The sequence below is a fragment of the Drosophila virilis genome, chromosome 4 (genome assembly GCF_030788295.1).
Source record: "Drosophila virilis strain 15010-1051.87 chromosome 4, Dvir_AGI_RSII-ME, whole genome shotgun sequence".
Lineage (NCBI taxonomy): Eukaryota > Metazoa > Arthropoda > Insecta > Diptera > Drosophilidae > Drosophila > Drosophila virilis.
Window position 1 is genome coordinate 7,758,137 of NC_091546.1, and position 12,741 is coordinate 7,770,877.

Consider the following 12,741-nt stretch of genomic DNA (forward strand, 5'->3'; position numbering starts at 1 on the left):
ACATTTTATTCAAATTATTTGTAATTTTAATTATTAAACATTTAAAATATTTTTTAAATTTATTAACAAAAGCAAAGGTCTTCATTTTTTAAATACAAAATCGTACAAATCGCCAACAAGGCAAATTACGAAACGTTAAGCCCACGTTTCTGTTTACCCACAAGTAACGCATAAATATAAATATATTTAAAAATTCGATACATTTGCTTTTCAATTAAAATTAAATAAATTTTTGCAATCTTAGGTATAAGTGTTTTATTTGAAAAAAGGGATCCGTGAATTAATAAAATTCATGCGCGTGAGTCAACATTTATGACATTTATGTGTGTGCTAAGTGAATACTTAAAGCTTGTGCTATCAACTGCTGTTGCATCAGAAGCTGCTGCCCTCTCCCACCACTTGCTGTCTATAACTGAATGCCACTGTGTGGCAGAGACTTGAAAGTCACTTGGCCAAAGGCAGCGCAGTCCCAGTTCCCATTCCAGTTCCAGTTCCAGTCTCAGTCTCCGACTCTCAGGTCTCAATTCGTTGTCCCGCGTGCCGTTGTCCATTTCAAACTCAATGAATGAATTGCATTGATTGAGCGACATCGCACGCACCACGCTGCGAACCTGGAACTGGTCCACAAAAGCAACAACAACAACAACAACAATAACAAGTACGTCCACATCCATTTAAATGCTTTGCGTCTCTCAACGCGCTCTATAAATTTCGTTTGTGGTTTGATTTTCTACAGGCTGCTCCTGAGCTCCAAAAAAAAAACTGTGTCAAACGCGACGTCGGCGTTTGATTTGTTGTAAACTTTTGCGTGGCACTCAATATATATATCAATTTTTTAGGTGCGATTGCATCAGGCGTGCAGCAGCAGAGTCCCAGTTATGTTCAGGACGGAAATTAGATTTTTGTGCAAATAATTAAAATCCTTGGATTTTGTTGCTTTTGGGTCTGCGTGTCCAATGCGATTGCCGCTCACTTTGCTGGCGAGGCTAGGGGCACAAATCTGGCCAAGATTGGGCCATAAAATGCAATCAATGTGCGCATATTAAGTTACCCAGTAGCCAATAGACCCCACCATTACGGGCAGTGGCCGATTACCAGGATGTCACGTCATACCCTGCAATTGGGCAATGTTCATAGATCTCGTTAGATGCTGTCGGGGCGGGACTTGAAAGTGCGTCACATTTATTTTAAATTAAATGCCTCTACATGTTTTTTTTCGTTTTTGTGCACTGCCGCGGGGCATTACTCCTAATGAAACCAGTTTAATAAACTGGTATAATTTGGCAAGTTTAGCTGCCCAGTCGGTCAGGAGGGTGTCGTAAAGTACCCCGAATTCCCACTCATCTGACCGCCTGCCATTAATCATTCGCCATTAATCAGTCGGCTGCACATCCTCCAAAATGCCTAATCATTCACCATTAATCAGTCGGCTGCACATCCTCCAAAATGCCAATGCAGCCGGCCAAACCAACAACACGCAAATAAATAATAAATGGTTCGAAAAAAAAAAAACTGCCTTTTGACAACTGTTGCGTATACGCAATGTGCGCCCGCAAGCAGCATAGAAAAAATAAATTCAATGTAACATTCAATTTAGCATAAAGAAGTCTAAATACTCTACTCCAGATGAGCTGAGTTGCAAAAGGTAAACAACTACAAGTATATATATATATTATATTATTAGAAACTTAATTTTATATTTTAAGATTTTAAGATTTAAAAAAAAGACAAGAAAAGTAGATACAAGAGTATCCTAGTAGAGACACACAACGCTTAAAAAGATTATACTTGCTGGTTATACTCCGCAACGATCTTCTTCTTAAGCCAAAATAAACAAACTACTTCTAATATAATATATATTGTTTGAACTCATAGGAACTAAATCCTGTTAAGTCTTGTTGTATCTTACTTTATTTCATATCTTCACAGACAGTCAATTTTATATCCTCACAAACCTAATTGCTATCCTCCTTAAATGAGTTTTGATCGCCATCATAATATGAAATCTTTTCTGTCTTATATGCAATCAGCATGGATTATGCAATGTTCGTGACTGAGTTACTGAACCTTTCTCAATCTCAAGAGTATCAAAAACGAACGACATGTTTTTAATTACCCGCACAACGCAGGCCTTTCGAATGCGTAAACTAGTTGGACGGGCAACGCAGATTTCAATTAAACTCCCGAGCGCTATCGGAGACCGAGAAAGCAGATAGCATTAGGGTGTGCCGGCGTTGGAGTTGTAGTTGTTGCTGCCTGGTCTCCATCTGCTTTGAGCCTGGCGGCGTTTACAAAAAATTTGCGTAAGTTGCCGCGTAATTCGAGTGCCGCCTTTCCAAATGGCTTCCAATCTAACATCGGCATCGACATCGGCATCGACGTTGACTTCGGCATCGGCATCGCAATCTGCCAGACCCATTGCGTCCAAGGCTGCATGGCCAACACTTTGAGGCTAGTTAAACTGATCGTGGTCCCGGCTCTTGGACACGTTGCGAGTGGCTTGTAATACGCGTCGCTCGACACACACAACAATATTGATTGACTCGAGGCGTTTTTCTACGCATTTTACTTGGCATTTCTGCCTGGCTGGCTTGGCTCTTTTGCAGTTTCACGCCAAATGCGACCGCATTAAAAACTTTGCTAATTGATGTCGTTCACAAGCCTCGCCGGTTGCACGTTGCAACAAGTTGCATGCTGCTCGTTGCAACAGCTGATCATTTGTCACCGTGGTCCCCATTCGAGACACAGCATTTGGGCAATGTTAATTGCCCGAGGGGTGCCGGCATTTAAATTCCAATTAGGAACGCTTCTCGCACAACAACAGCAAGCATTTTGTAATTTATAAAATAAAATCACAATTTTTGAAAATCGTAGAACTTTTTTACAAATTATATATTTTCAAATGTTTGTAAGTCAATTCTTATTTTTCTAAAAATATTTTTAGGCACTTATGAGCGATAATAATATATTAGATTTTATTTATATTTATTTTTTGTTTAGGGTAAAAATAAAATAAATATTAGTTATATTGAGTATACCTATACATTTTTGTATATCCAATTAACTATAATAACTATTAGCTTGTTATTTTAATTTCATTCATCAGTTTATTGGCTTTCAGAATTGATTTTAGCTCTTTGCCAGTTTCCAGTTAATTTGAAAAATATAAAAATTTATTTTACTGTCGTTCAACAAAATAAGTTTAAGGCAACCTGTTGGTCACGCATTCTTGTTATAAAGAATACAAAATCATTGAGAAATTCCCTTGTTGTTGTTCAAAATGTATAATTTCCTATATTTCATTTTTGGAACATTTTAAAAATTACCTTAGCCTTACCAAGTGCTATAAACAAATAATAAACAATTGTTTTTATTAATACAACTGTTATATATAAGCCAAAAAATGCTTGTATGATGTTTTTGTGTGTTCCAAATTGCCAGATTATACAAAATGACTTTGTTTTTGGGAATGTAATTAAAAAGCGGTTTACGGCTCATGCTAACAAAATGACTGAACAAGAAAAACACAAATGTTTGCTAACATAATATGGAAATACCCTAACACAAAAAATATTTATAAGATTAAATTTATTGAATGTAGGACGAGATAATTATAATTATTTAAAAATTAATATAATATTATAAAAGGGACTTAAATTAATAAATTTGGCATAGGCGGATTTTTTTTCACTAAACTGGGCCTAATCAAATAGAAGCTGTACTTAAGACTTAATGCAAAAAACCTTTGGCATTGCCATTACTTCTTGCTGTACATTTGTAATACTCTAGGAAAGTGTATTGAAATCTGGTATTTGTACTTGCCGAGAGAACTGAATTAGAGAATTTGCGCGTTCAACAACCCCAAAAAGTATATAAACAATTAAGAACGCTACATAAAAAATATATTCAGTGCCCATAATTTGCCGGCACTGAACGGACTTTATCATACCAAGTACCTTATTATAATATATAAATTCAGAAGATTAAACATTGTTAAAAATATTTGTAAATATTTAATGTACTGAGCTCTAACTCATTTCTGCGCCTTACATTTGTTTTTCGTTCATTTAGCTAAGTCAAAATGTAATTTTAAATTGCGCTAAGGAAACAGAACCTCGATTTCGATGGCTACGCCGACTTCCTTGCAGTTCATGGCAAACAGCCCGAAGCATTTGCTTAAAACATTTTTCTGTGCTCTTTTGTAAGAATTTGAAATTAAAGTAACGCCTTGTGCTCAATAGCCTACAGCGCGGCCACGCCCACATGCGTTAGCCACTTGCACAAGCCCCAATTTGTAATGGAACAAGCTAAAACATTGCGCAATAATTTGCATTAAATGACAGCCATAGACATGCCGACTTGACCTGGATACCTGATAATAAACATGTAGCCAATGCCCACAACAGGTGTTAACTATTGCCACCAATCGATGCCAATTGGCCAATACTTCTCAAAAAAAAAAACGAAGAGCCAATAAAGTAATTAAAATGCTTTAATCGACGAAATTGCCGACTCGAAAAACCAAAAAATTCAGATAAGAAAAAAAACTGTAATCTTTCGACAACTTGATAATTAATCAAGCGAAAATAATTTAGCTGGCCATGCTCGACTAGGAGATATGCTGTATACATCCATTACATTGGAATTCATACAACAATATAATAAATCAATTTTTGTTTGTTATTCATGTGTTTTAAGTTAGCATTAGTTTCATTAACTAATTATAAAATGTGAATTTTAAAATAGATTTCGGATAAGATTATGATATAATAATAATGATAAAGTAGATTATATACTTTGGAGAGACTCTGACATGTGATAGATAGCATAGAGAATAACAGACCCATTAGAGACAAGACAAACATATTCTCCAACTAATTGACCTACTTAATATAATAGAATATAATACATATATTATGTTCAATATGCTTAGTTATTTAAATCATCTATTTACATAATTATATAATATATTGAAAAATTATATAATATAATTAAATATATATAAATAATTAAAAATTATAATAATATAATATACAATTAGATCAGTTCTTTGTGTTCAATAAAGCATTATTTATTTTGCATTAAAACTTAATCAAGCGTTTTTTATTCATTCTATTAATCATGAATCACTACATATGCATCGTATATATTATATATATTTTTTAAAAGGTCGTGTCTGGTCCCCACGCACATTCGTTACACAAATTTTGACAAGCTTTTAAGCACATGCTATAAAATTTCTAAGAAATTGAAGTTCGCTGCCTAAGTCATTTGTTTTAACGAAGTTCATTTAAGAAAGCCGCAATAAATTTATCATATTAAAATAAAAACATGAATAAACAAATATATATAAACGTACTTGCAATTAAACTAGCCGACAAATTTTTGGAGAAGACAATTGGCATACGACGCGCTGCCAATTCGAATGTCAAATTTGAGTCTCTGCTAATTGCCACAAAGTGTCAACTAACTGCTGTTAATGCTGTCACAGTTGTTGTTGTTGTTGTTGTTGCTGCTGCTGCTTTTGTTGTTGGTGGTGCCGAGGTTGTCCTCCTTTATTTTTTGGTGGGGCACATTCTAACGCCTGTGACATATCACGAACTTTGTTTTGAGAAATGCAAATTCAGGCAAAAGATAAATTTGCATTGCGCTCGCATTTGAATTGAGTAATCACCGCAGAGATTCGTAGAAATCGAAAGGCATGCGTGACTGGCCAAATAACTGACAAACCCCAAAGCCCAAATCCACCACCCCCCTCTCGATTCACCCACACTCCTAAAAACTGATTGACTTACTGCCCAATTGAACCCGTCTTTGAACCCTGGCCAAAAATAAGAAACTCATAATAACAAAACGCTTGAACTTTTGACTGACCGACGCCGCAGGGCATTGTAAACAAAAACCTTTTTGTAATAATGCGCGATAAATAGATATGCTTTGATTTCTGCATTAATGTTTCCAAATCAAATTTCGATAGACGACTTCTGTGTCATTCAACACAAATCATTATTAACAAAATTGTGAGTGTAATACGAGTCACAACAGGATAGCCCGTGGAGATATTGAGGCGCTTCTTTTGTATAACCTACGAGACTTCATTATTTTTCGCCTTAATTATGTTTCTTTTCATTATTTCAGTTATATTTTAAATATTTGAATTGTATCAAGGAAAAATATAGATAAATAAAAAACTCTTATTGTTATATAAACTTGTAGTTTTTGTTTGAGGCGTGCTCTACAGTCAAATTATTTCTTCAAAAAAGTATTTCATATTAGAGCCTACAAAGAAACAGGCAGACAGATAGGCGGATAGATGGACGGACGGATGTTGGCGTATCAAATCGGCTGTTGGTCTAGAATATATATACTTTATGGGTTCGGCGAAGTATTCTACTACTTCATGACAAGATTATAATACCCTCAACATGGCTAAAAGAACGTGACAATGATATTTTAATTGAAGTTTAGGGAACATTTCACAACTGACCTAATTATAAAGACCATTCCCAATACTTCCTTCATTCGCAACTCATTGCAACGTCATTAGCAAATATCAAAGCAACTGACTCTTGTCTCGAGCTGAAGGTCACCTTAGTTCAATCCGGCTACTACAATTAATTAACCAACATTCTTATGTAATTTAAGATGTCAATAGACTCATGATCTTTTGATAGTCTTAAAGTTCGTTTTGATTTCTATTTGCAGTCTTTACCTGCAGATTGTCCCCTGGGCTCAATCAGTTGGGCCTCTGCAGGCATGGGCTTCTTTTTGATTTACGATTGTGATTCGCGTATCGAATGCCTGTTGATTTTTAGACGAATGCATTCAATAGATTCGTGTGCTTGCCCTTGTTATAGTTGTAGCTTGTGTTTGTTTTGATTACAATTCATTACGTAATGCTTCTCTCTTGGGTGCTGACGTTGCAGTTATTGTTGCTGTTAACGCTTAACTCATCTAATTGAACTTTGAACCAAATATTTTGGTTAATTTGCTAGCCTTACTAAATTGAATTCATTTGTTATACAACCAAAAGCAGAACAGGGTACACCCAACCAGCAAAGAGGCCTTGAATGCACTTAAGTTATGACAGAGATGCCTGCTCCACATCGGGCCGCTCCAAATGCAAGTCTGGTAGGTGAGATCGACTGGGCAATCACTTGAGCCGCTCTGGTGGAAACTCAATTAATGTCGTTAGTTTCACTTGAGTCCGTCTGGTAATGCACTTTATTTATTTTTTGTTTTATTTTTTGTGAGCCTAGCAAATGTCAATCAGGCCGTACGCATTTCTGGGCGCAGTCTGGCATGTGGCTCGCCCTGCCGCAAGCGGCTGCCTGTCGTGGTTAGAACCAAGTCCAATTTGACTGGCAATGCGTCGACTTCATTAAGATAAATATCTGTGTTCCCTGTTCTATTAGTCAAGCGGCTGTCATAGCTCTGCTTATTTATTACCTGCGTTATCCAAACTACAAAACGGTGTACGATCAAAATTATTCAAATTTCACAGAAACTTTTATACTCTTACATGACTAAAAATATTTTATTTTAAATATCTAGCTAGGTTTTTTACCGTACATTGGCATAGCAATCCAACTAAAGATTAAGTATTTCTAGATACTTTAAACCTAAAAAATATAAAATATTTTAAAATAATTTCTAAATATTCAAAAGTATTCAAAATATTATCCAATCTGAAAATACTTTCATAAGCAAAACAAAATACATTATATTTATTTATATATATTTTTGAGACTTTCCTATCACAACATGTTGTAAACAATATAAATTTGCTATAAGGAAACGCATATGAATACTACGCTTTTCCATATATGTATATATTACATCAATATATGCATATTTGAATAATTCTCTACCTTATATAGTCAAATAGACCATTTGGTTGTGCTGTGTGCTAGAGTATACAAAATGTGAATTCAATGCGGTTCGTTAATTTGCAACCTTAACGCATTAATGGCCTTAGCCCGGGTGTTAATTTAAGTTGTCAAAATATATATTTAAGCCAAGTAAGAAAAAGATGCACACAAAGATTAAACAAAGTTTTTGTATAGTGTCTGATATATCTGATTATATATAATACGTGTTGACTTCTGTTTTTGTAGCCCCTGACTAGAGCATTAAATGTCAATCAAGTAATCAGAATTGTATCGCAGATCCTCAAGTCCAAGCTCAATGGCCTTTTGTTTGATTTTGTGTTTTTCGCACACAATTTAAAGTCGTGGGAATCAAATTTGCATATGCAAATCAGATATTCGTCTTTTTTTTTTTTGGCGAATTTTAGTCAAGTTTTATTTAACTAAGCTTGGCCAATGCCATCATGTAATCAAACATGGGACAAACATTTACTTTCAAGCCGGAAGTGAAGGAGTCTGAATAGCTTATACAGAATATATAACCAACCATATGCGTGGCCATACAAATTCGATGACCATCAATTGGCAATCAAAAGACTTAGGCAACAAACTGGCTCAACTCAATAGATTTTCGCACATATTTGAAATGCCAAATGAAAATGAAATGCGTTAAGCAGTTAACACGCTGCACGTAAGAGCCAACAAATGTCTATCGACTGCAGTACATGAATTATTCATTAGACAGGAGTTCAGATCCAGAGCAGAGCACAGACTCTGCAGATATTTGGGACACTGGAGTCCACATTGGAGTCCACACTTTCTGAGCATTTGTTCGCCTTGGTGTTTGACAATCTGTCGCTGGCAGCTCGTATTGTATGTTAATTTGTGTTCATTACAAGCAAACGGTTGTTAGACCTACCGCAGCTGCTCTAATGTCTCCAATGGCTTATTCAGCTCGATTTCATTTGAATCTGGAATTGGTACTCGAATTTGACATTTTCAATTTCAATTAACTGACTGCACTTCATCGTCGTCTCATACTCTCGTAATTTTTAGTGTCTTGAATGTTGTGCGCTCAATTAAAATTAATATGCAAATTTGTCCAGTTATCTTGGCTCTCTTGCAGCGACTGACATCTGTCCGATTGATTAAAGCTAATTCAAAGTATTCAGATCGAATATTGTTATTGTAATTGCTAACTTTTACTTATATATTTTATGGTGAAATCTGGAATTTGCTGTTCGTGCGACCGACTTGTCGTTGCTGCTGTCTTGACAAAGGAGAAACCTGATCTAGAATATCGTACAATGAGTTGCAATAAATTTTATATTTTAACACATCTAATTGTGTATTTATATTGGCGACATTTCGCGACTGTCTTGTTTTTTATTCTATTGTCAAGCTGTTTAACTCAGGCAGCACCAAGTTATATAATATTCTAGTATTCTATATGTTTCCCAGCTGAACTGACTTTTTTATCTAATCAACGTTTTTTTTTTAATATTTAAAGAGGAGCATTATTCATTGTTTGCATATTATTTGCATATGTATATAAACGTTTTGTTCAGCAACAAAAATTTCAAATGTTTAAATATTTTATGTCACAAAAATAAATTGCGAAACAGTTTAATTGAACAGATTTTTTAAATACTTGAAGTTATATTGTATTAAAATACGTTACTGGGAAATTAGTGTTTGTTCCGAACAAATAATTAAAATATTTATTTTATGAAATTTAAAGTAATATAGAAATTTAATTTGACTTAGTTCTTAAAAAAATAATATTTTTGTTGTACAATTAGTACTATGTATTAATTTAAAAATATATAAATGCACCATTTTATTTGCAACCATTTTTTTAGTCGTATTCTTGAACAAAATAGCCTCCAAAACGCACATAAAACTCACCTTGGATTAATTTATAACCGTGTGCAACTGCCTATAAATATATATGTATCCAAATATTACGTATACGTCGTAGCTGCAAATGCAAATTTATATTTATAAATGTTAATTAACATATAGGAAGAACAAAATTCTCTAGAAATTCATATTAATCTTATTTATTTGAATTTGCAACAATTGTTTTAATTTGCATAACACACAGATAAATTAAGAAGCTCGTTTAATTTCTTTATAAATTCAAAAAGAATCTGGATGATCACAATAGATTTATATTTATATTATAAAGTTTATTCATTTACTAAACACCTACACCTCACTTCCGCGCCGCTTAACTTTAAGTTTAAATATCTTTGAGATACTTTTAGCCGCGCACGCGATGCTTTCAGTCTGAAGCCGTTTGCTCCACTGAACCACTTTTTATGCAACGCCAAGTTGAAGTAGCTAGCGACTCGAACAGCTTCGATCTGTCTCAGCCGGAAAGCCGAGGCTTTAGGCACAGCCGAAGCGAAATCCGCAGTTGCAGCCGAATTGCAAGCGAAGCTGCCGAAGCTGTTCAGATCCAGGCGAATATACGTATACGGTTTGTGTCTTGGGTAAGGCGTGCCCGCAATATATTCAAAAAAATATAGAATCGAATACATTTGATTATCGTTTTGATGCGAGCTGCTGTCCATGGCCTTTGTTTAACTTAATTAAATTCGCAAACATATTTTATTTTTGGCTAGCGCTCAGCTCTTGTGGCCTCACAATAAGTTGCCGGCTAGATGGCCGCAATTTTGCATATTGTTTTATGTACATTTGGATAAATCATGCCCAAATTAGTCATAAATTGTTAACTGAAAATACACGTATCGCCGGTGGCACTTTGAAATTGGCAAACAATTCATTTTTCAACTGCACGCTCGTGTTTTGATTATAGAAATCATAAATTCAATTTAATAACTTTATTCGAACAATTCAGACGGAATTCTCGATGCTGCCCGATAGACACGCCTCGCCTGCTTTATCAACTCATAAACTATACAAAGTGGCAGCGTGTGCATGTAAAATTTCATAATCACCTCAGTTCAAGCATAATTTTTGCTCGGCATCTGCATGGATTGCATGCACCGTGCACCATGCGGCATGCGGCATGCGGCATGTCGATTCGCGTTGTGTTGTGCCAGCCCATATACAAGCCCAATGGGTCGCACCAAAGTGAGTGTGAATTATTGCACTTTGTCTCAACACGACTTCACTTCACTGGGCCGGCCACAAGACCGCGGCCAGAGCCATTGACAAAATATGCACCAAATATGGAACTAGTACACGTCTAAGTATGTACAGCCGGAATATGGTCAGGCAAATTGTAAGCCACGCCAAGCTAAATGCTATCTAAATGGCATTCATTTCACTCTTACATAAACTCTGACAAGCCTCTGCAAAAAGGTTATGCAACTCAGTCGACCGCGAACTGCCCAAAAAGATGGCAATCACTAATTAAAAGCTGAGCTTCTTAAATATGTTATGCGGCTTGTGGATCATTAAATATATCTAAGAATAAAATTAGCTTTTAGCGAAAACCTCAAAATTCTTGCCAAATAACGTGAGGCAAGAGATTAAATAAGTAAAATGTAATTAGCCGTCTTCTCAAAGTATGCCATAAAGATTCACCATAAAATAAAGAATTTAGCTACAATATTAAGAATATTGACCTTATTGACTTCTAATATGTATATTTGGAACATCTGGTCAGCTTTAAATACGTTGAGTTATCTGAGAAGAGTATTAAGGCTTCGTATATCTAAACGCAACGCTGCTTTCATTAATACTGTTTCTTATTGTCAGCAAATCTTCAGTTTAATAATAATGTGCTTTGTAATCAATGAAACTTGTTGTTGCTTTTACGGAACTTTAGTTTTACTTTCAAGCGAACCAGTTTTTGGCAATATTTGACGGATTCTTTTGTGTCTATTAAAGCCTTTGTATCACTTTTAAATCAAATGTTGACAATCGGCTGTTGCGGCGATTTCCTGTTCAATTTGCATATTATGGCCGCAAAAAAAAAGACAAAAATAAATTAAATTTTGAACATTTCAACGCCTTCCATTAACACCCCGAAAATAACAGACTACGAGTCCGGCTTAGATATCATACTACTTCTATACCCAAAGACCACCCTGAGTAATGGCTTGTCACTTGGCTGACAACTCAATTGACGCTGACGCTTTTTGTTTGCCCCGACTGGCTGCTGGTGGCTAATGCGCTCCAGACACGCAACGCCTGAAAAGTCATCGTCAACTAATTCCCACCGAAAAAATCAGCTCTAATAACAGCAGCAACAGACTGAGGCGCACGTTTACAGCAAATAAAATTAGCTGCCTGTCTTGGTAATTGCGGCACGGCCAAAGCCAAAAGCCAACCAAGTTCCAGTCACCAGCCACGACGATGACGATGTGGACGTGAGCCCAGAGACTGCATTCTGCATTTGGCAAGAAGAACGAGGGTTGGAAAACAAGATTTTCATTATTTCGCCAAAGTGTCATAGTTCTGCATTTAAATATAAGTAGAAAATATGAGACTACATACAGAATTGACAAAACCCTATGACTAAACAACTTGATTTTTGGCTCAACTTTAAGCCAAAAACAAAATACATCAAATCTTTGGCTGAGATATCTCTATGTCAGGAAATTTAAACAAGTTGAGGCACTTTGTCGTCTTCAAATTAATTCTATATCAAAAATTATATAACATTTTAAAAAGAAACAACAACTTAATAAGAATTTGCTACAGCAACAGACTTAATAAGCAATCAAAATAAACTTATAAATTTTATTATGTATTTGTTTTTTTAATTATTTTAGACAACTTTATTTTTAATTCAGAAGTAAGCGCGAACTCAGCATTGTGATATAGGTTATATATATAAAATTCAAAGTTTTAATCTGCAGCCAGTAAAATAATTACAAAATGGCAAGGTCACCAA

The 12,741-nt window shown here is 35.3% G+C and overlaps 1 protein-coding gene across 1 annotated transcript in view; it reads right to left on the reverse strand.

Moving 5' to 3' along the window:
* Positions 1-10,703, reverse strand: part of LOC6628266 (uncharacterized) — a 35,912-nt gene extending 25,209 nt beyond the window's left edge. The window contains exons 1-2 of the mRNA XM_002052510.4: positions 10,084-10,703; positions 9,777-9,849 (exon numbers count right to left, since the gene is read on the reverse strand). The gene's annotated coding sequence lies outside the window, so the exon portion shown is untranslated. The remainder of the gene's footprint in view (positions 1-9,776; positions 9,850-10,083) is intronic.
* Between the last annotated feature and the right edge of the window lie 2,038 nt (positions 10,704-12,741).